The sequence below is a fragment of the Lathamus discolor genome, chromosome 3 (genome assembly GCF_037157495.1).
Source record: "Lathamus discolor isolate bLatDis1 chromosome 3, bLatDis1.hap1, whole genome shotgun sequence".
Lineage (NCBI taxonomy): Eukaryota > Metazoa > Chordata > Aves > Psittaciformes > Psittacidae > Lathamus > Lathamus discolor.
In genome coordinates, this window is record NC_088886.1 from 106,726,820 (window position 1) to 106,749,136 (window position 22,317).

Consider the following 22,317-nt stretch of genomic DNA (forward strand, 5'->3'; position numbering starts at 1 on the left):
TGTACTTAGTGGGATATTAGTGCAGAACAAGAGGGTCCCACAACACAGCTGTAAAAGACCCACCAGATAGATACTGATAGCCAGGGGAGAATGAGACCTGCAGTCCAGCTGATCCATAGCAGCTTTAGTACATCAATGCCAACCTTGCCCATTGCTGAGGGAACTGGCTTTTCTGTCTCACGCACAGGGGAAAGGGAATAACTTCCACTGCTGAAGGAGATAACAAGCGATGGCACAGGGATGTGAAGATGAGCAGATTAGGACCAGTCACATCAGCGTGCTTGGTTTTATTCTTCTCTAAAAATATGCCTATAGCAACTGTGGAGGAAAATATAGTGGTCTAGATAGACCTTGATTTCACCCTGTTACAGTCTTTACAGGTGAAGCTGGTGTTAAGAAGCTCCCATAACTGCCCTTTACTATTGCCTCTTCCCACCCTCCATCAAGTTCCAGGAGTTTCTTTAGATTTGGGGTTGTGCTAGCAAAAACAGTCAGGTGGAAAGGGTAAAACGGCCCTTATTGATAGGCTCCAAAAACACACTGCCCAACTTCGCTTTCCAGGCACGCAGCATAGCCCTTGCAAGCAGCAGAGTGACTTACCCCTGGGCACAGCCATCAGGAAGAGACTGCCAGGCGATGCTGAACAACAACTGCCCCACGATGCCTAAAGGGGGAGATGCATTAGGAGAGCTCTCCTAACGGAGGGGCAGCAGCCAGTATTTTCTTTTTTGGTGATGGTAGGTGCTTGGTTTTGTTCTTCTTCTTTTTCTTTTCTCTTCTTTTTTCTTTTTAAAGATTCTATAGTTAATTCAGCTCTAGAGGTAATGTACCTTGGAAATGAGAATGTGATTGGTGAGCTATTAAATATTGCCTTTCCACAATTTTGCGTGTGTTTATCTCTGATGCCTGCAGTTTTTCTGCTCTCTTTTCTCTTCCTGAAAGCATAATAGTGGCTTTCACATTTTTATTACACAGTGCATCTGTTGCCACTTCTGTTCAAATCTCCCAAACAAATGCATTGCCCCCAGATCACCAGGGCTAAAAAAAACCAACATGGAGGCATCATTTGGGTAGCTGTTACCTACCTGTGCCCTTTGCTGGTTGCTTGATGCAGGGCCAGTACCCCTGGTGTTCTCCCTGGCATCACTTGTGCTGAGGGGGCTTGGGAGTGTCCTGAGGAGCAGATTAGGAGCTGGGTTTGTTCCCTGACAATTTTCCCATGCAAAGGGTTCCTGTGTGCAACTGGCAGGACACCTTGGTGAGAAATGAATGGCCACATCTTTGCCACTGCCTCCTACCCAGATGGGCTCCCATTTGGCCACCTCTCCTGCTGGTGCCCAACCGTGCTCTGCCCTGGATTTGGAATAAAAAGGAGAGTTTCACCACAAGCTGCTGACTGAAAACCTCAGAGGACTGTAAGGGTGGGCGCTGCGTCGGCAGCGGAGTTTGCCCATCCATTCAGCCCTGATACTAATTAAGATGTGTTCTTCCCATGGAGCAGGATGGTGCGTGTCAGAGTCACCCGACAGCTCTTTTCATCAGAGAACATAGGATCGAGATGAAGAGGGCCCTGATAAAAGCATAGTCAGGTTGCCTGCAAAAATTTTCCCCTTTTGTTGTACTTTCTTCTTCCAGACCATCAGGACTGCTGTCTCTAGCAGCAGCTCTTTTTCTCTATTCAAGGATTTTTGCTTCTGCTCCTCCATGCCCATTATTTTCCCCTGGGCTGACATTCAAACACAGTCATACAACACACCATTAGCTCCTGCCCCAAGGCCCAGTGTGGAGAAAGGGACATCGAGGTGGTGTCCAGCTGCTGAGGGTCCAAGAGGTGGAGGGGAATGCTGCTCTTGGGAAAAGATGTAAGTGGCAGGCAAGATCAAATCCTCTGGATTTTTCCCTTTCATGCCTCAGGAGGCATTAATTTCTGTGACTAGTAAAGGAAAATACTACCTGATTGCTTGTGCATGCTTTTCTCACACCTGGTCTCCCTCCTGTCCTTTCTCACTCATTGCAATGTCATAGGTCAGTGTTTCCCATGCAAGCAAAAGTGGGTGGCAAGCATAGGCAAGACTATCTTCTCAATGAGATGCCATGATGGCTGTGAACGGGGATGGTGTGCTGCTCCCACTTGCTGCCGCTCCTCTTGCTCTATTATAATAATAAAAAAGCATAAAACAATAATGCATTTAGGATTTACATGGCACTTCCAATTTTCAATGCAAACTATTAATGAGTGAAGGATGCACCTTTGTTTTCCTTGAGGTGGCAGCAAGCACATCAACATCTGCATGCCAGCTGGTGGAGAGCAGACCCACGGTGCGAACCCTTTCCTTTCCACAAGTGCCTGAAGCAGCACGAAACTAGTGACTACTTCTACAAGGCTGCTTATTTTATTTACACAAATGTACAGGGTGTACATTTAATTAAACCCCTGGTTTGTGTACCAGAGGCAGTCCTGTCCCAAGGAACTTACAGCCTGAACAAAGCACAGTTGCTGAAGTGTAACTGTGATGGGTTGATAATGGTCCCAAAAGAAAATGGAAAATAAAAATAAAATGGAAAATAAAAAATAGATTTTCCACCTGCATTTAAAATTAATGTGTTGTGAGAAAGCATCTGCTTTCCCTGAATGAAGTTTTCTTTTTCACCTGTTTGGGGTTTAATTAAAAAAAACAAAACAACCAAACACAGAAACCCACAAAAAAAAAAAAAAAACCAAGGGAAGAGGAGAGTTTCCATACTGTGCCTGCTGTTCTTGAAGACCAAACTTTTGTGAGATGCCAGGATGTGGCCAAAATGCATCTCCTCCATAACAGCTGCAGCCCCAGCACCATGCAACTGGATGCAGCCCACCAGAAGATTTAACTGAGCCCTCACATTGGCAACTTCATGGTTGTGTAAACCAACCCCTTCAATCTCACACTGCTTCAGATCCACTGGTAATAGGATCAGCACTTCATTAGACAGAAGCTGGGCAAGTGCTGAGTACAGACTCGGATGGATTTCCCCTATATGTGTTGAGGTCCTCCTTCTTCTTCCTTCAGCTGACCTTGATTTGACAACTGATGGCACAGCAAACCCTTGCTGCCTTCTGTTCATGGCATTTTCATACAAGAAATAGCAGCCTGAAGCTCGCCTCTGTCTTGACTGGAGTTTGAAAACCTCCTTCATAGCTGGCTTTCCAAGGTTAGGCAAGCCCCACCAGGCCCAGAATTAGGGTTGCCTTTCTTCTGTACAATAACTGACTGGCAGCATCTCCCTCTGTGTTATCCAGAGCAACCCTACAGAAATGGGACCTCTACAATCTGCCATGCCAGAGTACTCCTCATTTTGTAGTATCCCAATGCATGGTTAGTTAGCTCTTCAGACGGCAGAAATGTCGATAGACCTCAGTATTTTTCTTCTCTAGCCCAAGATCCACTGTGGATACTGGAGGCACATCAGTTACAGCACAAAAAAAGATGTGTGCTGATGGTTACCAGATCTGGTCTACTCACTAGCACTGCTTGTCCTGCCTTGGAGCAGGAAGCACTATCTATTATATCTTTTCACTGTTTCTAAACACAATCAACCATTCCTTGGCATTTCATCAAGGATAAATAGCCTGATTCCTCTTCCATTCAACATAGAAGGAAAAACTCCCTTTGGCTTCTTCTACTGCAGCATGAAAGCTCCCAGAATATAAGAGCTGACTGTCTTAAATGTATTCCTACCTTTTTCTCTATCCTTTCTCTGCCAGGAGATTAGGCTTCAAGTATAGGCTTCCTTCTGGGGTCAACCATCTCCCCTATCCTCTAGAGGATCACTTCTCTCAAATTATTGCGCAACACTGCCTTGGCTGCAAAGAAGGAGTTGCAGCATCTAGCAGCGTGGCCCTGAAAAATTTAAAGCTTCATGTGCTAAATCCAGAGCCACAGAGCGATGGGAGAGAGGCTAATGGCACAGATGACGCCTTCTGAGCGGCACTGTCGCACCAGCCGAGGCAGAAAGCGACAGTGAGAGTGTGCTGGGGACAGCACTGCCATTGCAGTGAAGCCTGCTGCAGAAGCAGCAGAGAAGCAGCATGCATGGTCAGCTCCCTTGCCCCACTTGTTCAGCAGCTAAATAGAGGGTTTCAGTTTCAAGAGCCATTAACATGGCATCTTTCATCAACTTCAAAATGAAGCCAAAGAAAGAAAACAAGCCAGGAGAGAGTGGAAGTGGAAGGTTCTTTCCCCTTTTAAAATTGGTAAGCATGTGTATTTAGTGCTCATGAAAATGTCAAATCATCGTGCATCATCATCTGTCAAAACTGCAGCTGGGTTTAGCAGCTCAGCATGATATTGTAACAGAGCAACATGGAAAGGGAAGAAAACAAACCTCAAGAAGTGTACAGCCCAGCACGAAACGGAGAAGATGAAGGCCCACCTGCCATATCAGAGGTCATTAGGAAAAAAACTGACACAGAAAACAGACTAAAATGCACAGTAAGTTTGCAGGAAGGAACATACTGTCTTAAAGGCTTTCTGTCATTGTCTCATGCTACAAATAACCCTTTGCTATAGGACACAGAGCAGTGCACATGTTTCACCATCTCTCAGGTCTGTGGCTCCTCTTGTCTACATCCTCCTTTAGCCTTCCTCTGAATAACCAAAATTACTATCACCACAGGTTCCACCTGCAGAAAGAGCCCCACAGCCATGTTTTCCCCATCTTCAGGGAAAGGGTAGTGGAAAAAAGCAAATGAGGTGGTGGGTGGGCCTCAAAATGACAATGCTGCATCAGCCTTTCAGTGCAGACAGACCCACATTTCTCTCCCTTTTATCTTCTGGGTCCCAAGAAGCCTTGCTCAGACCCATTCTCCAGCAGCCTTCTCATTTGCCTGTGCTCCTGGAACCTCCTCATCTCTCCAGGACCTTACCACTTCTCTGAGTTTGCTTTCTCTCAATGTTTCCAATCGCTCTGGGGATCAGGACCTTGTATTTTTAGCACTTGTGCCATGAAATGCTAAGCAAATTCCCAGTGACATATTATCAATAGTCAGCGCTATTAAAAATTTCCCCAAACTCCAGATAAAGCCAACCAAGCACTGAGCAAAAAGCAGTCGATTTTTAGTCACTCCAGCCCCTGTTCCTCAAGTGTTTTAAGAGACATTTAGATGGAGAGGCACAGAGGGCCAGCGATAGACACCTGGCTGTCCTGTTCATTTTCACAGATTTTGCCCCAGCACTGAGCAAAGATCTGGGCTGGCAAGGCTGGAGGGACAGCAAACCTTGTGGTCAACAGCAGTTGTTAAGACTTGCTTTCGATAGGGATAAAGCAAAGAGCCCTTTGCTTCCCAGGGATGGAGGGACTACTTGCTATACATCTGCTATAATTACAGGCAGATGCCCTCACGGACACCCATCCTGCTGCTGCAGCAGTGAAGGGGAAAACTGGGTGTGAGACCTGAGTCTCTCCCTGCCACTGCCAGCCTCTGTCCAGCATCCAGGGGTCTTGCTTGGCCAAGTAGAGGTGAATGGCTCTCTGCTGCTGGCTCAGCGCTGTCATTTAGAAAGAATTAAGTAGTGTAATCGTATCTCCTGAAGCAGGTAATGCCGCCTGAGTATGAGTAGGGGAGGGGGAATTAGAAGCCAAGGCAAAGACAGAGCTGTTTAATGGGCCCATTAGAGGGCATTAGCTGATAACGACAGGACATTGCTGGCATTTTAAAGAGAGGCAGCACACAGACTATAGCCTGAGCTACAGGCTTGGGCTATGCATGCTGTCTCTGGCCAGCTGTAGTGCTTGTCGGGTCTCTGAGGGAGTGATTCCTACATGGTCTTTCAAGCCTTGCTGGGTGCTGGAGGCTTGAGGAAGTGGAAAAACAGAAGCTGGCAAGGTGACCATCCCCAAGGTGCACTTCTGGCTCATGGGGCCCTGTGGAGCCGTTCCATCATACCCATCTTGCAGCAGGCATGGGAGTCCCAGTGTTGCAATCCCAGGACTACCCTTACCATGGGTCATCACTGCTTTCTCCTTGGTGACCCTTTGAGTGACCCATGCCACCACTCCCCTAGGATCCATCCTTGCCTTTGACACCTTACTGCAGTGCCAAGAAATGTCAGTGACTCTGGGAATGTCACCCAAACTGCTTTCTGCTTCCACAGCTTCCATCACTCTCCACCTCCGACACCCAAGATTCATCATTACTCACCAGGTCTGGGGCAAAAGGAAGGCACAGGCTGGCAGTACTGCTGGGAACACTGGCATTGCAGTTCCCTCTGGTTCTGTACAGTCAAAGAGCATCAGCTTCTCCAATTGTTGAGGCAGATACACTTAAAGCCAAAGAAACAAATACAAGCCAAACCACAGCTCTACAAATAGGACCCAGTTGGTGGGGAGGATGACATTTAAAGACTCCAGAGAAATGGAGACAGCAAATTCGATACATATGGGGTGAGAAGGGTGGCAAAAAAAGCCCAAACAAAATTTCTTGTGGATCTAGTATTCATGTGTATTTTAGTCCAGGTTCCTGATAAGAAGAAGTACTCCCCTCCATGTGCACTTGCCAACAGCTTTGCACATGGGTACAGGCCAGGGCTGATGCTACCTGAAAAAGAGCCTGCCTGGCCACAAGGCAGTGTAAAGCAACCCCAGCCAGCCTTGCTTGCTGGGGAATGGCAGGCATAGGGGGGACAAATAATCTGGGGTGGATGGGTAAGTCAGGGTGGAACCCCTCTCTCTGTGCCTCAAGGAAGCCATGGGTTCAGCTGATGCTTTCCCAGCGCAGAATGCAGTTATCCCTCCCGGGAACCAGAGAGGGACCTTGCACAGGCAGCAACCTGGATGATTGATGCAACCTGTTCAAGGATGAGTTTCTTTCTTGCTTTCTTCTTTCCTTCTTTTCCTTCTCTGCCCTCCCTGCCACATCCCCCGCCCCTTCTTTTCCCACTGGGTCTTTTCAGTCGGTAATTACAGCTGAAGTGGACAATCTGTCTTTTTATTTTTAGGCTGGATGCACTGCCAACAGTCACCAGGCTGCTGAAACGAGGCAGCAGCAATACAGCAGGGATGGCTGCATGGGGAGGGGGCAAGCTGCAGGGTACCTCTGTCCCTGCACAGGGCAGATTTACCACTCTGGCAAAAATGTGAGAGTAGATTCAGGGGTGAGTGCCCATGCAGATGCTTTCTGAGCATCCTTTCACCCACACCCTGAAGCTTTTGGGGCACTGTCTGTGCTGGGACGACAGCTACACCTGGGTTTGGCAGGACAGGGAAAGTTTGGGGATATTTAATTGTAAAATCACAGCATGGCAAGATCCAGCCATGGCTGCTAGCTGACCTTGGAGTATGATCTGTCTTGTTTCATGTGTGCTGTCCTTCAGCATCCCACCTTGGGATGCAGTCAAGACAGGACATCAGTACAGCCCCCCAGAACTTACTTACACTGGGAATCCTGCAGGCTTTCCTCCTTCACTTCAGGTTAGTTGACTCCTGCCTCCCAGTCTCTTCAGGGTGTTTTTCTCCCCCTTGCTCCATCCTTCTTGCTCGTCTGAGCAGCTTTGTTAATAAAATCTTGCACCTTGATTGATGGGAGTGAGGTGGGAGATACTGTTTTGCACAGGGCACAGGTGGGAAGGGAGGGTCCTGGAGGTGCAGAGAGTGGCTTGGCAGCAGCATCAGCACCTACTCACTTGGCAGGTGTTTTGCTAGACAACGCTGTCTGCAGTAGCCCTGCATACATGTGCCAGTGAAGATAAATCCTTGATTCGAAGGGAGGCAGTGAAAGGAAAAGGAGAAAATAGAAGAAGAAAACAATTAGAGTGACTTATGATTTAAGGGAAGAAATTCAAAGACTCTCTCTCTTTCCCTCCTGGACTCCTCTTCCAGCTCTGTGAGATGGACAAACTCCAAAGCTCCTGTTTCCAAAAACACAGGCATGAAAGGGGCTGGAAGAGGGGCAGCCTGCTCCTCCAGCTCTCCCCTCTGCAGATGTTTGTCACCTGACAGACACAAGGCAGACATCTCACTTAACCCATGCTCAGCACACCAAATTGATTAGTCAGGTTTTTCATCTCGCTTTGGCAAAGTTGCTCCAATGCTGGATTTAAATCCCTGCCTCAGTGCAGGAGAGGCATTCAGCAGCCCCCTGGGTGCAACACTGGAGACTGCAGCCACAACTGAGGAGGGGAGCGACGGGGGAGGAGAGACAGAGGGGAGCAAATTTCATGCTCAAAAATTATTTCAGTTGCTTAAAAACAACAAAAACAAACAAACAAAACCCCCAAAAAGCAAAACAAACCAAAACAAGGAAACCCAAACCAAGGAGACAACCAGTGGAAGAGGGTCAAAGGCAGCCATGTGGGCTGCAATGCCTTGGTGCAGAACAGCCTGCTCCTCCACAGCACCCTTACTGCACTGCAGAGCCATGGGAGCAGCTGGTGGGAGCAGAGCATCAGGTGTGAGCAAGCCAAAGCACCCTGCACATTGATTTGGTGTGGCAAATACACACAGTCTCCACGGAGCCAAAAGTATCCTTGCAGCACAGCACACGAGGCTACACTCAGGCTGTAACTCAGCAGAAATGCTGTACTATGACTTGCTCTATTTAGAGGTCAGGAGAACAACCCAAAGGGCCTTTCTCCAGCCCCCAGAGCCAAGATCTGAGAGGAACACAACACGTTTCTCACCCCATTTCAGACCTGAAGTGACCTCATGTCTTCTGGTTTTTTTTCTCCTTCCTTCCATCATCCCCACTTTGCAGACAGTTTTGCGAACATGAAGAAGCCCCAAAAGACAAGAAAAGCAGGAAGGAGCCCTAACACAGGGCAGGTGCAGAGTCAGAGCAAAGAACTTGTGAAATACAAGGTGAGCTATTTTGTACAGCAAACACTCGTTAGTAAAAGATATTGTTGCCTGCAGGGAGACAGTTTCTGGGTGATTGAATGTAGAACCGTTTGGAACAAATTCAATAAAACTCAGCATGCCTTTTGCTTTTAAATATGCTGTTTTCTCTAAGATGGCGTTTTTTCATGGAAGCGCATTGATTGGGGCCAGGAGTTCACCAGGGGGGTTTCTGAGGTGAGATGCTGGGCACAGCGGTCACCTGAAGCCAGGGGGAGGTGGTGACCCACAGCCTGACCTGTCTCATCTGGGGGCAGACGTTTCAACACAACCTTCCTCAACAATCACCTGAAGGGCTTTGGTTGTGCTCCAGCATGAAATGTAGCTGTGAAACTTGATGTCGGAACCTCAAAAATTGCTGCAAAGCCTACTTTGGGGCTTTTGAGTGGTCCAAAGCTGAGGGAAGCCCTGGTTTTAATTGCCTCAATTTTCTATGCCTTTCATCTGGTTGTCACACATGCACATAGTGCCAGGCTGTCAAGTAGAAGATTCTCAATGGATTCTCTCTTTATTTTCGTTTATAAGAGCCTTCAGGACAGATTTAATTGCTGTGGTATGGACTAGTCGTCTCCAGTTATGACTACAAGTGAATAAAATTGCTGAAGTCTCTGTTTTAATTAAAAGACATGATATTTTTCCCTACCTAGTGTGCAATAGCAACAATAGCAGGTTATTAGGAGGAGTAATATCAATCTAATCTGATCTGAGTAGTTATTAGGCCTAGCTAACTACTGATATTGATTTTATTGTTAATATCACTGCCACAATAAGAAATCAACCACAGTGCATAGTTTTGCATCATTCATCATATTGTTCATTTGTTTGGCTTGGATCAGATGGTTGTTTTTCTCTCCATTGCCCCAAATACGTATTTCTTTCTTGTGTTTTACCTCTTTTACATTCATCTTTATTTCTTCCTCACTACATCTTTTGCTTCTCCCCTCTCTTTGGCTGCCCTTTGCCCTCTATAAAAGAACTTCTTGCATGATCAAAGCCAATGCATATATTTTTCTTACTCTGAATTCAGCCAAAGAAGCGTGCAGCAGTTTATGAGTCAGCAACACAAGGCAGAGCTGCTGGTCATTGAGAGAAATTGCCAGGAATTTGGATCCTCAAAATGGCTGAAAAGAGAAACAAAAAGAGAATCTCTTATCCTTTCTCTTCATCATTCAGCTCATTTTTGTCCCAGGTTTGAGCATTGAACACAACACAGGAATTTTCTTCTATCTCCCCATAAGGAGCTTGGAGCTGAATAAGCACAGGGCTGGACAAATTCCCCCTGTGAAGCCACATGTGGTGAGCTGGGAGGGTGCTTGTCCTCATGTGCTGCAATGCACAAAACTTGGTTTTGGCTCCTGATGTTCCCAGGGAGTTAAATTTAACTCTGGGTTAACTGCAGTTTCCTTGCAAAGCTGTCTATCACCTCTCATACCTCCCAGCCTCTTCCTTGTTCTCTCAAGAAAATAACAGCTCACACCACTCGCAGGCTCTGAAAAAGCCCACGTAATTGGTACACTCTCAGCAAAGTACATCTCAACCAACAGTGTGGCTATTTGGAGCACTAAGGGTGGCCTCATCTTTTCAGAAGGGTCATAGGTTGACAACCTCGTTTGTTTTCCTCAGTGTTTGTCCAAGGAAAGAAAACACATCCCATCTCCTCAAAGTCAAGTCTGGTAGCACCGGTTTAGAGCAAATCTAGAGGAAGAGGGCAGTGTCGTGGTTTAAACCCAACCACAAAGCTCGTTCACTCACTGCCCCCTTCTTGCCCTACCCCTGCTCCCGGAGGGATGGAGAGGAGAATCGAAAAGAATGCAACTCGCACTGGTTGAGATAAGAACAGTTTAGTAACTAAGGTATAACACAAATCACTACTGCTACCACCAATGATAATAATGATAAAGGAAATAACAAGGGGAAAGTATACAACACCTCAGCACGAGCAGACCGATAACTTGCCCCGCTCCCCCCAGCCGAGCACCGACCGATACCTTCTCCAACCTTGCAGTCCCAGCCCTTCCGGGTAACTCCCCGTTACCTCCTGGGCATGACGTGCTGTGGTATGGAATACCTCTTTGGCTAGCTTGTGTCAGGTGTCCTGTCTCTGCTTCCTCCCAGCCTCCCCTCCTCCCTGGCAGAGCATGAGGCTCAGAAAGTCCTTGGACAGACTAAACCTTTGAGCACCAACTAAAAAACATTGGTGTTATCAGCACTGTACCCAGGCCAAAAGTCGAAAACACAGCACTGCACCAGCTCCTAAGAAGGAGAAAAATGACTGCTACTGCTGAACCCAGGACAGGCAGGTTTCCATCCAGCACCTGTGCAAAAGCCTTAGGACCAGCCTTGACCTTCTGGTGATTAACCAGCTCTCAGCTTTCTTTTTCTTTCTTTTTTTTTTTGTTTTGTTTTGTTTTTTTTTAGCTCCACATCTAGGTAGGATGAAGGATTTTAACACAAAACTGCAGAGATCTGGGAAATGTGGAGTCTCCTGTGAACCTGCCTTTACATCCTCAGCCCCCTCTCCATTCACAACTGAGCAGTAAATTGCTACATCATCAATTTAGTGTAGGCAGCATCTTGAGGACCAAAACCACTTTATTTTGCTTCCTGACCTGGCAGCTTTGGTTGGGTTCTGCTATTGGCTACCATTAGCATCTCTCTCTCTCACAACAGATAAATAGCAATACTAAGAGTCATACATACTTATAAATAAACATAAAAGGAGCATCCATTCAGCCATGAATACAAAGCTTAAGGATATCACATCTCATTCTTGTTTGCTGCCTCAGGCGGTATGAACCGACAATCAAAATTCACCAAACACCAAAAATATTAGTTTAATATTTGTGCGTGCTCAGCTTCTTCTTGTGCTGGGATGACAAACAGCCTTGCGAAGGCATTGCCGGAGGCACTAACACTTCCATTCTCTCTCTCACTGATTCTGGCACAGAGGGATCTTTTGAAACCAATAAGTGCTTTCATTTTTGTCTTTGCTGAAGGGACTTCTTCTATGGGGTGATGTTTTGCTAGAGGAAATGATTTAAGAGCAGAGATGGTTGTGATTCAATATCATGCTCGGGAATTCCTTGTAAAGTCAAGAGAGAGACAAACTCTGACATTACAGCATTATTTGAGCCTTGTTTGAATTTCTCAGTCTTTTTTGAGGGAGGATCGGGCAACAAACCTACAAAGACTGTGACACAGTTTCATGTTGCAGCTGGTAGCTTCTTCTCCCAGGTGGAACAGCAGAAACATGATCATTCTTGTGGGTTACATTCTGGCCCACATGAGAACATGTGGAAGTAAGGGAAGAAAAGGAAAAAAGGAGAATGAGCTTTTCTAACCCCTCTATTAGGGTCAGCTTAAATTGGAAGGAGTTCAGAGCAGCTGTAATGTCAAAGTTGGTTCCTCACATCCTTCTCTGCTGATCCATCCCTGCTTTGGAAGCACCAACCACCAACAAAGAGTTGGCAGGTTAATACAGTAGGAAGAAAAAAACAAACCCAAACAACCAACCCAAACAAAAACACAACCACGGGGATCAGATTTACACATTTTCTCTTTGCTTTCCCTCCTCATGGCCTTTTTATTGCTGAAAGGCAGGATGTCCTGAGCTGATGCACACCAGAAACCCAGACAAACAAGAAATGGCTGTCAGAAACCCTCTACAGAAACAGACATGTTCATCTGCTCTTATTGCAGGGCGAGCTCAAGCACAGCAATTTGATTGAGTTACCTTCTTGCATTACAAGGGGATAGGTCAAACCCCACTCTGGTGCCATGAGGGCATCCCAGATTTCCCAACCCCATCCCCTCTAAGCTAGCACGAGTCAGCCCAAAGTCAAGCCTCAGGTAGCAGCTCCCTCCTACTGGTAACATACTTATTTCTGGCCACAAGCAAAGATGTTTTGGACGCGTCTCTCAATGAGCTGCAGAGAAGAACAAACAATGCTGCCTCTGTCCCCAAGGTGGGCTGTGGCAAGGCAAAGTCCTGCTTTCACTCCAGCACTACACTGAATCACAAAGCTTTGTATTTGCCTGTCAATATCCCAGTTGGATTCTGCTTCTATATATTTAATTCGAGATGAGTACTGCAGGACCTCTTTTGTTAGCTGGATACCTCATGCACACTGTTATTATTCCTTTCATAAAAAATCAATAAAGACTTAGGAACAACAACCACCAATAATAATAGTACATCTCTCTTTGTGTTGCAACTTCCTGAACAACTCAGAAAAGCAGCAGACAACAGTCCAAACAGAAGATTAAAAAAATAATTAAAAAAAAAACCCAAAAAAACAGAGCCTGGTTTCCAAAGTAGACCTGGTCTACCAATCTGTTGCCTTTGGAAAAAGGTTTCCAGCCAGCTAAAACTGAAGCACCATACCAGCAGCAGAGGGAGGGAAGAAAAACTTAGTAGATAAGGCATTGTCTACTAGATACAGTAGATGTGTCCCAGTCCTCTTGCCTATGAAACGTAGTCAAAAACACTGACAGAAATTTGAGAGCACCACTTTGAAAGCCATAGGCAATCACTGCTATTGATGTGCCTTCCTTGGCACTGACCAAACTCAAGGAGACACATTCCCTTGATCGTTTCTATGCTGCTTTGAAATGAGGTAAGATAAAGAAAGATTTCCCTGCCTTCCACCTCTAGGAAACAGCCGCGGAAGCAGGAGCTGAAATTACCCAGGACCTCTACAGTTCAGCTCCAGAGTATCATTTAATTACCATCCATGAGAGGTTAAAATAATAACCACATACCTGCAAGGCAACACTTTTTCCTCTCCTTGTACTCTCATGAGCTGTTCTCTGGATGGACCAGAGAGCAGCCCTGGGTACGGCAGGACCAGTGCAATCACAGGGTTGCTGCTGCAGGGGCCCTGATGGCTTTGACTTTGCTACACTGGTTCTCACAAAGCCCTGGCAGGACACAGCACAGTTCCCTAGGTCAAGAGCTGGCCATCTGAGCTCCAGGTCAACACCATCTTCAAGTGAACTGCAGCAGGCTGAGTGCTCCTTCACAAAGAACCCCCACAAATATTTCCTGAGGGACCACTTGCTCAGGCACAACTTGCACGTCACTTTTACCAGGTTTTCAGCATCTGGGTTAAAGAAAATATATAACATTTTAATACTATTGTTTTAAAGGTTAATATATTCACAGCCACAACTCCAAGCAGAGATTTCAGTTCAGGAGCAATCATCTGGTGGCAGGGTGGTATTGAGTAGATGACCTAGGTCTTTTCCATCTCTAACTTTCATGCATGTTTGGCTCCTTTTTTCATTTCTTTCCTTTTCTGGTTCATCTATCCAAAGTAATATAAAACTAAGGCTAAACACAGCTGTGGTTTTATCCACATCCCAGCACATATCATACCACCTATGCTCCTCCACTATGGAGGATTGTTTCTATTACTACACAGAAACAGGCATCTTTCCTGACTTCCCACTCATTCTATGTGCAGCTTTCATACACCAAAAGACTGCTCCAAGCACTACAAGATAAGGAAACTCAAGCACCAAAATGAAAGAAAAGCTGGTGCCCTTGGCTGTATTAACAGCTGATGAAAAGACAGGCTCTACCTCCTCAAAACCTTCTCCTGTGTTACTAAAGAAAAGGTGCAGAAAGCACAGCCAGAAAGCCTTTTAGCTCTCAAAATAAAGGAAAAGTTAAAACTCAGGAGGGTAGTAAACACTAGCCTTAAATACAGACAGGGGTTATTTCTGGAGAAGCCTCATAACAGAGGCCCAACAAAGAAGAGCCCTCACCATCCCAGCAGCACATCACTAACATACTACTGCTCAGGTCTTCCCTTTTTATCCTCCAGCAGCAAGATCCACTCAATTAAATGGCCTTAGCTGGAATTACACCTCACCTGTTGACCCATCCTGGCTTGCCTCTGTGCAGCTGAGCAGCAAATGAAGGCTGGAGACAGGACTGACCCCAACAGCAGTTGCTTAGAGACCCTCAGAAATGGATGGTGTTTACAGCAGAGATGAATTTATTAAAGAGAGTGCTTTGCAGAAATATTCATACTTTTCTGCATTAGAGGAAGAAGTTTCACTAGACCCAGAATAGCACTCTTGGGTGTGTGGAAATGTGCCATATTTGTTTAACCCAGGAGTTTTTTAATGACACATATAGGAATGTTATTAGTCTTAATTTTTAATTTGAAACCCAGGTGTTAGTTTTTCTACAACTCTGCTGATTCTGGGAAAAAGTGAAAGCCCTCCTAAATGTTACACCCAGGCAAACCCATGGTAAATCCTTCCCTCCTGAGGAGCATAGGGAAGGGGCAGGGAGTGCTGGGAGGAGGACTCAGACCACTGTGTTGAAGGCACTACAAGAGGAAGCATCGAGTGTGCTTGGAGAGGGTGTGAGACACTCCAAGGAGTTTCACATTGTAAGATAACATTACCCTCCTTTGTGTGCTCTGGTTTGCTAGTCTTGACTTTATCACAGCCCAGAATGATGTGAGCATCCAGCCTGGGCAGACCTGCATCACATGCTGAATTCCAGGTCAGCATGATCCAGGGATAAAATTCAACCCTGCGCCAGAACCCAACATAAAATGTCAACAAGATCCTTTGGAGTCTCAAGCATGCTTAATACTGGCCTTTACCCAAGGCTGAGTTACAATGGGAAGTGCAGTAGCAGGCACTATAACAAAACAGGAGCAAATTAAAGAGAAGAAAGGCACAGCTAAGGTGACTCAGATGAAATTTAGGCCATCAAAACACTGCCCTGTTGTTTCCTACTGCGTTGGTGATTTTGAAAGCTCAGTGTTTGCCTGTGGGAAATAGGAGAGGTAAGGATGTAGGTTGTGTCACTGTGGCCTCAATATTCATGGCCCAATTGTGCCTCCTGGCCTGTGCTGGGACTGGGTGCTTTCCTTTTGGAGAAGGAAATACAGACACCATCAGAAGCAAAACTGGGCAATATTTCTTTTTAAAATTGTATTCAAACTACCATTCTGGGGGGAAAAGCAAAAACCTCTTCATCCAAATGCAATTTTCTCTGGGAATTACACGATCTTGAGGTTTTCTCCTGTTGCCTCTTACTGGTATTGAAGAACTGAAATGTGCAAAATTAAAAGAAAAAAAGAACACATTTTTGTGTAGGACAGCTGAGAGCTGAATGGTTTTGATCAACTGGATGATAGCATTCAGGAAAATTCCAGATCAAACACAGTAAGTTGTGCGAGTGAAATGGTGCTTTTTGGCACTCGGGGCTCCTTTCTGAATAAAAATGTTGATGCCGGGGGGAAGGACAGAAGGGCAGAAAACCTGTCCCAGCAAACTCCACTCCTAATTCCCCTTAAAATTGCAAAATACATAGTTTTTCTCTCTCTCTCTTTTTTTTTAGGTAGCAAATGTGGTCTCACCAGATTATGACAACGGGCGGAAGGGAACCCCCATGATAACAACTAGTTATTCCAGTATGGATAATCAGAGTTTAAAAACCCACCTCTTGTGCCTGGTGCAGCGTTGGACAGGCAGTCTTGTTACAGGTCTGACACTTCTCTACGCTCACAAGAGGACAAACTGGCCAACGCGGTCTTTCCCATCACCCTAGGATTAAGGGATTACCATTAATTAATGCTGCAGCTCCGCCAGGGCCCTGCCTGCGTTGCCTGCGATACACTATCTTTCTATCAGAAAGAAGCAGATGGATCCACATTTCCAAAATCTCTGGGATGGAAAGAGCAGGTATGAGGCAGAAGGTGGGGGTATGGAGAGGGCAGGGCTGTGGATCATCAGAGAGGAAACTGAAATCTCAGTAATTTAAGTTTTTTCTTATTTCCTAAGCCGAAAAGGCATGTGGGATCTGGCTCCATGTTCATACATCAGCACCTGTCTGCCTGTCCCCTGCCATTAGGTTTGTACTCTTGAAGTATCAAATCCCCCAAATTTTGGGGCAAACACTGCAAGAAGGAATTTCTCTATGTCCCCCTCTAAAGGCAAAACAAAGGTTCTACCACAGGAGGGGGTCTATTTCGAAAGATGGTTGAAGTGGCTCAGTTAAAGGCAGGAAATCTCAAGTCAGTTAAATGAGGAGAAGCTATCTCCCCATCTCCTTGGTTCCTCCAGGGAGATAGCTCCTCTGCTCTCCTTTTCCCATCAGATATTGAGCTTGTAGCATCCACTGCTGTGACACTGTGAAAATAGCAAATCCTCAACCTCTCCCGGCCTTTGTGAGATATGGGGACTGAGATCTTAACAGTGACTAATGAAAGCAAGCTGTCTCTGTCCCTTGGCACTTAGGATCACCTTCGTTTCCAAAGAACAGGTGCCTGGCACTACTCAAAATGCCCATCTCTTCAGCTGGATTAAACATTGTCCTTGCAACGGTGAGTCACCTCTGGAAGTGCAATACTCCAGTAATGGGGTCCAAAGAGAGAAACGAGCTGCACTGCCAGAAAGAAGAGACTTATTTACCCAAAATAAGGGGGTTGCTATTGGTGTCCCGCACGTGGCTCCTGTGGTGTGGAGGCTCCACTTCAACCATCTTTCAAAATGCCTTCCCAGGTGTGACACCCTGCGCTTGGCCGGAGGCAAGCATCAATTATCCCAGCACATCTAGAGAAGGAAACATGAAATATGTTTACCAGACAGTCTGGCCAAGCAGCATCAGGAGAGGAAGATGAAGGTGTCAGACATAGCAGGAGCCCAGCTGATACTGTGTTCTCACTCTTTTTTTTTCTGCATTAATTAAAAAATATAGCACTTTCCTGAGGACAAACTGGCTAAGTTCACTTTGGAATCACATCACCAGCAGCATAAAACAAACAGGGACGGCCCACAGAATTGTTAGATCTGAACTGTGTCCAAATCCAAGTATCTCAATGTATCAAATAGGTCTGTCTATAGACAAGAACCCTCCTGTAGAGCATCCCAACCTGCAGGATGCCATATCAGTTGCCCGGAGACTAAGAGTGCTCTGATACCACCATGGCATAAGAAGTTCCCTGGAGTGGTTCTTCTCCAGAGTTTGCCAATCCTTTCCTCATTGTCAGAGGTATTTCACCTGCAACATTCACATCTAAGTGAACACCTTAGCTTAGAGCTGCCCATTCTCTCTCCTCTATGCCCTTTTGAATCTTTTCGAGGTGCCACAGCCCACCCCCATCAGTAGGACTTGCTCCATGCGTAGATGACTGTATGCCGCTGTCCTGCATGTGTGGACACAAACACTGGCACACCATGAGAAAGGTGCTTATATCGTGGTGCATGGATGCTTTTGGCACATGTAAGAGCAGGGAGGCCTCCCATGCCTCTCCGTGCCCACATTCCAGAATGGCTGGAGCAGGGATTGTACCAGTCAGCCTCAGTTAGCTCCTAGCCTGCAGCCCAAACATCCCTGTCTTAAGTTTGGCTTTTTGCCTTGCTGCTTTTTTTCCCCAGAAATCAAGTAGATGAAGAGTGCTTGGTTAACAGCTGATTTCCTTGTTCCCTTAAATCAGCAAAATTAAATGCTTTCTTCCTGTTGGCTGCTTCATAAAGGACTCAAAGGTTTTTATTCATGTATTCCTTTAAAAAGGAATGCATAACCTATTTTAAAAGATGTGGTTTTGTGGATAAAATCCTCAGCAAAGCTCCATCTCCTGAACCTGCGCTCCACTGATTTTCTCAACAAGCCACGGCTACACAAACCCACCTGAGCAAAATCAGAGGTTTTGGCAAACTCCAGTCTTACTGTGCAGCCTCCGAGACTTGTACAACCCACCTTAGAAACGTGGGATTTCTGATGGTGAGATGCTTTCATCCAGGCGATGCAGTCCTTTCCTCCTTGGAAAGGTTATAGCTGCTCAGAAACCGACACTTTTGGAGCTTAAAGTCAAAGTATTCTTGGGTTTGAGTGCTGTAGGAAAGGAAATACGATATGCACAGCCCTTTTAATATGTGTTAGCCAAATAAATGTTCCTATTTCAAGGCAGGTGAAGCAGTAATAAATACCAGGTAGGAGAAGTGAGCCGAATGTACCTTCTCATTTGGATGCATGGTATTTTTTTTATTATTATTATTAAATAAAAATTCACTCTCCAGAAATGCAGCCCAGACCTGTTAGCTCAGGCCAGCTCTTGTTAAAATGATTATTAATGGTAGTGTACCTCTTCATAATGGGAATGAATGGTCCAGCCACCTTTCACTTCCACACGTATTACTGACTTATTCTTTCAGCCTCCTCTTGGTCGCAATATTCCCCCCACAGTCTTTCCCTCCAGCCCTTGAAGATCTGTGTGTGGGCAATCCATCTTGTAACTTTTAATGCTTATTTTCCTAAACAGATAAAAATAAACCATTCCATTTGGATGAAAATACAGGATGTAGCACCAAAACCACCAAGGGAGACAGGGTGGAAGGGGAGAAGGAAGAAGAATCTTTCCTCCCTTTTCCATTTATTTCAAACACAAATGCACAATCTATCTCCTTAACAGTCCCTCCCCTCACAGATAAATAATTTCCTCGCCATGGCAGACCAGGGGATGACAAGAGGAGGATTGTAACTCATGGAAAGGAGGAAAAGGCCGAAGAGGCAGAGATTTCCCAGCACTCAGGGAGTTTCTCAAAGTGCACTGTGTAAACCCCAAGAGGACTTTCTACTATAGCAAAGGCAATTTTGGCATAGCAAAGTCTTGCAAAAGCAATTTTTGAAGCAAGGGCTGCTTCAGACCCCTTTGTCTGGCTCTTCCCATGGGAATCCGTAGGGCCAGCAGCAAGTGCATGCCCTGGATGTCCAGGAGAGCAGGGAAAGGGGTGGGAAGGAGGGAGAAGGGGGGTCCACACCTTTGCTCCTACTTCTGCATGACAAGGAAAGGTTGCTGTGATTTCACGCCTGCTTAATCACTTGTAATCCTGCAGGAGCAGGCTGCCAGGGATGGGCAAGTGTGCCAAACCATGCCAGGATGAGTACAGGTTTGGCGATACAAGTTCTGGCTGCCAGCACAGGGTCCTTCCCCCGCCAGCTGCTCCAGGCTGGATCTGGTTATTTCATACACTGGAAAAAACACTGATGGCTTCAAACCTCGGCCTCTGTCTCTAGACAGCTTCTGGCAGCATTAGTCATGCAGGCAGTTGAAAGCGCAGGCTCCTGAGCAAGCCCCAAGCTCCTCTCAGGTCGCTGTAAAGCAACTGCTAATCGAGAGCTTACACGTTGCTGCAGCCAGCTAAAAGAGAGAAAACAGGCAGGTGCATTTCGATGCATCAGGATAAATAAACATGGCTGGAGTCAGCAATATTGGAGCTCTTGAAGCCTTCTCAAGGGGTTAACCCCCCCCCCCCCAACAGCTCTCCCCAAAATCACAAGCTCTTTCACACCTCCCAAATGTGAAAGCACACATCCCACCAAAATTCCCTTTGGTACCACAAGTGGGTATCGTGTACCAGAAACATCCCAAATAACACAAGGTGCTCTCATGATACCCCACAAACATTGCCACCACACATTTCTGAAACATCTCACAGCTATGTGCTGCAGATCCCCCCAACCCCGCCAGCTTCTGACATGCACCCCAGAGCTGTTCTCCAAAGTCTTCAGCACTTCCCACCGTTAGGCGGATATTGAAGAGGAAGTGTGTTTGTACTGATTCACCAAAGTATGTGGGTTAAAAACATGATAATTACAGGTTTTGGCTGAAGAGCACTCATGCAGTGGCAGGGGCAGAAGAAACACTGTGGCATGCAGCTCTGGGACAAGGTTTGCAGGGACTAACCCTGAAACCGCTGGAGCAGCTACATGGCACTGCTGGATGGGGCAAAAATAGCCAAGGGGAGTATGGGTTAACTTCTCTACTCTCCCACATTATACTGCTGAGAATTTCAGCTGGAAGTTTTCAAGGCTGGTCTCTTTACATTTTCTGTTTAGTTGCTTTCCTAAAAAAAATTTCCAAACTCCAGCCAACCAAATAAAGATTCCAGCCGCCTGTCTACTGGCTCAGTCTCCACCTGCAATGTGGCGAGCATGGATGGAGAGACATTTGCCTACACGTATGTAAAAGTGATTACAGGCAGAAGCCTGGGGGATTTGTTTCGGAACAATGTTGTAATGAGCCCAAGGATTATCTGCTGGCCAGATACAGGTCTTTTTCCCGGAGGGGTGGCAGCCATAAATTAGATAGTCACAACACATTATTTCCAGTGAGTTAACTCCCAGCGCTGCACCTCCATCCCACCAAGGAGAGCGACAGCACAAATTGAACCATCCCCAGCAGATGCGCCCCAAATCAAAGACGTTTTGGGTGAGGAAAGGGGCCAGGGAGGATTTGTAATGGCCCAAAGTGGTGGAAATTCATTACTCTGATAAGGCCCTGGGAGTTGTTGGTTTGAGCTTCAGCCATGGACAGTCCCTAGAGAAATTTCGTCATATTCAAGCTAATCTTCTTATAAACATTGTTGTGGGGGGTTTTTCATTTTACCCAACATGTGTCAAGCAGGCTTACTAAGCCTATTACATCTCCAGGGAGGCTGGTGTTTTCTCGTTTTCCAACATGCCCCCTCCTCCCCCCATTTGGATGCTGCTTGTCTCCTTCTTAGCTCCTCTGGACATTTCTCTATCACTACAGACAAACGAACAAATATCTTTTATAATTAGCATTGAGAAACAAATCTCGGTGGGTTTGCAGGCTCAGGTGAGATAAACAGCAAGGTTCCCGCTATGCATCCAAAATCTTTTGGAGCTTGTAGGCTTCAGATATGAGCTATAAAATTTGCTGGACAATCCCTTCTTGCAGTGTTCACTTATTTTTCTTTCCAGCAAACCCTCAAAATACATAAACAGTTAACTAGACGTTTTTCTGTGCTTCTCTGGTACAAAATAGATCAAGCTATTGTTAAAGCCCCAGTGAGTATTGCCTTTAATTGTATTATTCCCTCTGAATTTACAAGCATAAAGAGGCAGGGATTGCACCCCTCAACAGGATGGGTTTAAATTACATGAATACGAACCTGTCTTTGCACTTCAGACTGAGAGATATGCATTGAGGAAGGAGGTTGGGCGAAGCCTTGGGTGAGATGGTTTAGTGTGAGGTGTCCCTGCCTGTGGCAGGGGGGTTGGAACTAGATGATCTTGAGGTCTTTTCCAACCCTAACTATTCTATGATTCTATGACATCTTCCCTGAGACCTCTCTCCCCACGCTGCTGGAAAGCTTGTAGGAAGCCAATAGAAAGGAGGAAAAGGAGGAGAAAACAAACAAGTAAACAAACAAACAAACAAACAAAATCCAAACTAACAACAAAAAACCAAACACCAAAACCCACTTGTGCTGTAAATGACCATTTTCTGGAGGAAGCATTGAGTTCTCGCCACTCAATGGGAGACTAGAAGTACCCAAGGAGCAAGAAACATTCATGCATGTACATGCACACACACCAACACGTACACTCTGGAGACTTCACTACAGAAAATCAATGTAAGCTTATCAGCCTGCAACAGAGTCAGGACAATTAAA

General features: G+C 45.9%; 2 long non-coding RNA genes across 2 annotated transcripts; both read right to left on the minus strand.

The window, feature by feature from the left end:
• Positions 1-283: 283 nt before the first annotated feature.
• LOC136011170 (uncharacterized) lies at positions 284-1,235 on the minus strand. Its single transcript, XR_010611257.1, has 3 exons — positions 1,086-1,235; positions 601-830; positions 284-318 (listed from the first exon to the last, which is right to left on the minus strand). It is a non-coding gene; the product is annotated as an uncharacterized LOC136011170 (long non-coding RNA).
• A 376-nt stretch (positions 1,236-1,611) lies between these two features.
• On the minus strand, positions 1,612-13,965 carry LOC136011171 (uncharacterized). The gene is made up of 5 exons (XR_010611258.1): positions 13,630-13,965; positions 9,885-9,989; positions 7,411-7,727; positions 6,179-6,251; positions 1,612-2,151 (listed from the first exon to the last, which is right to left on the minus strand). It is a non-coding gene; the product is annotated as an uncharacterized LOC136011171 (long non-coding RNA).
• Positions 13,966-22,317: the final 8,352 nt, after the last annotated feature.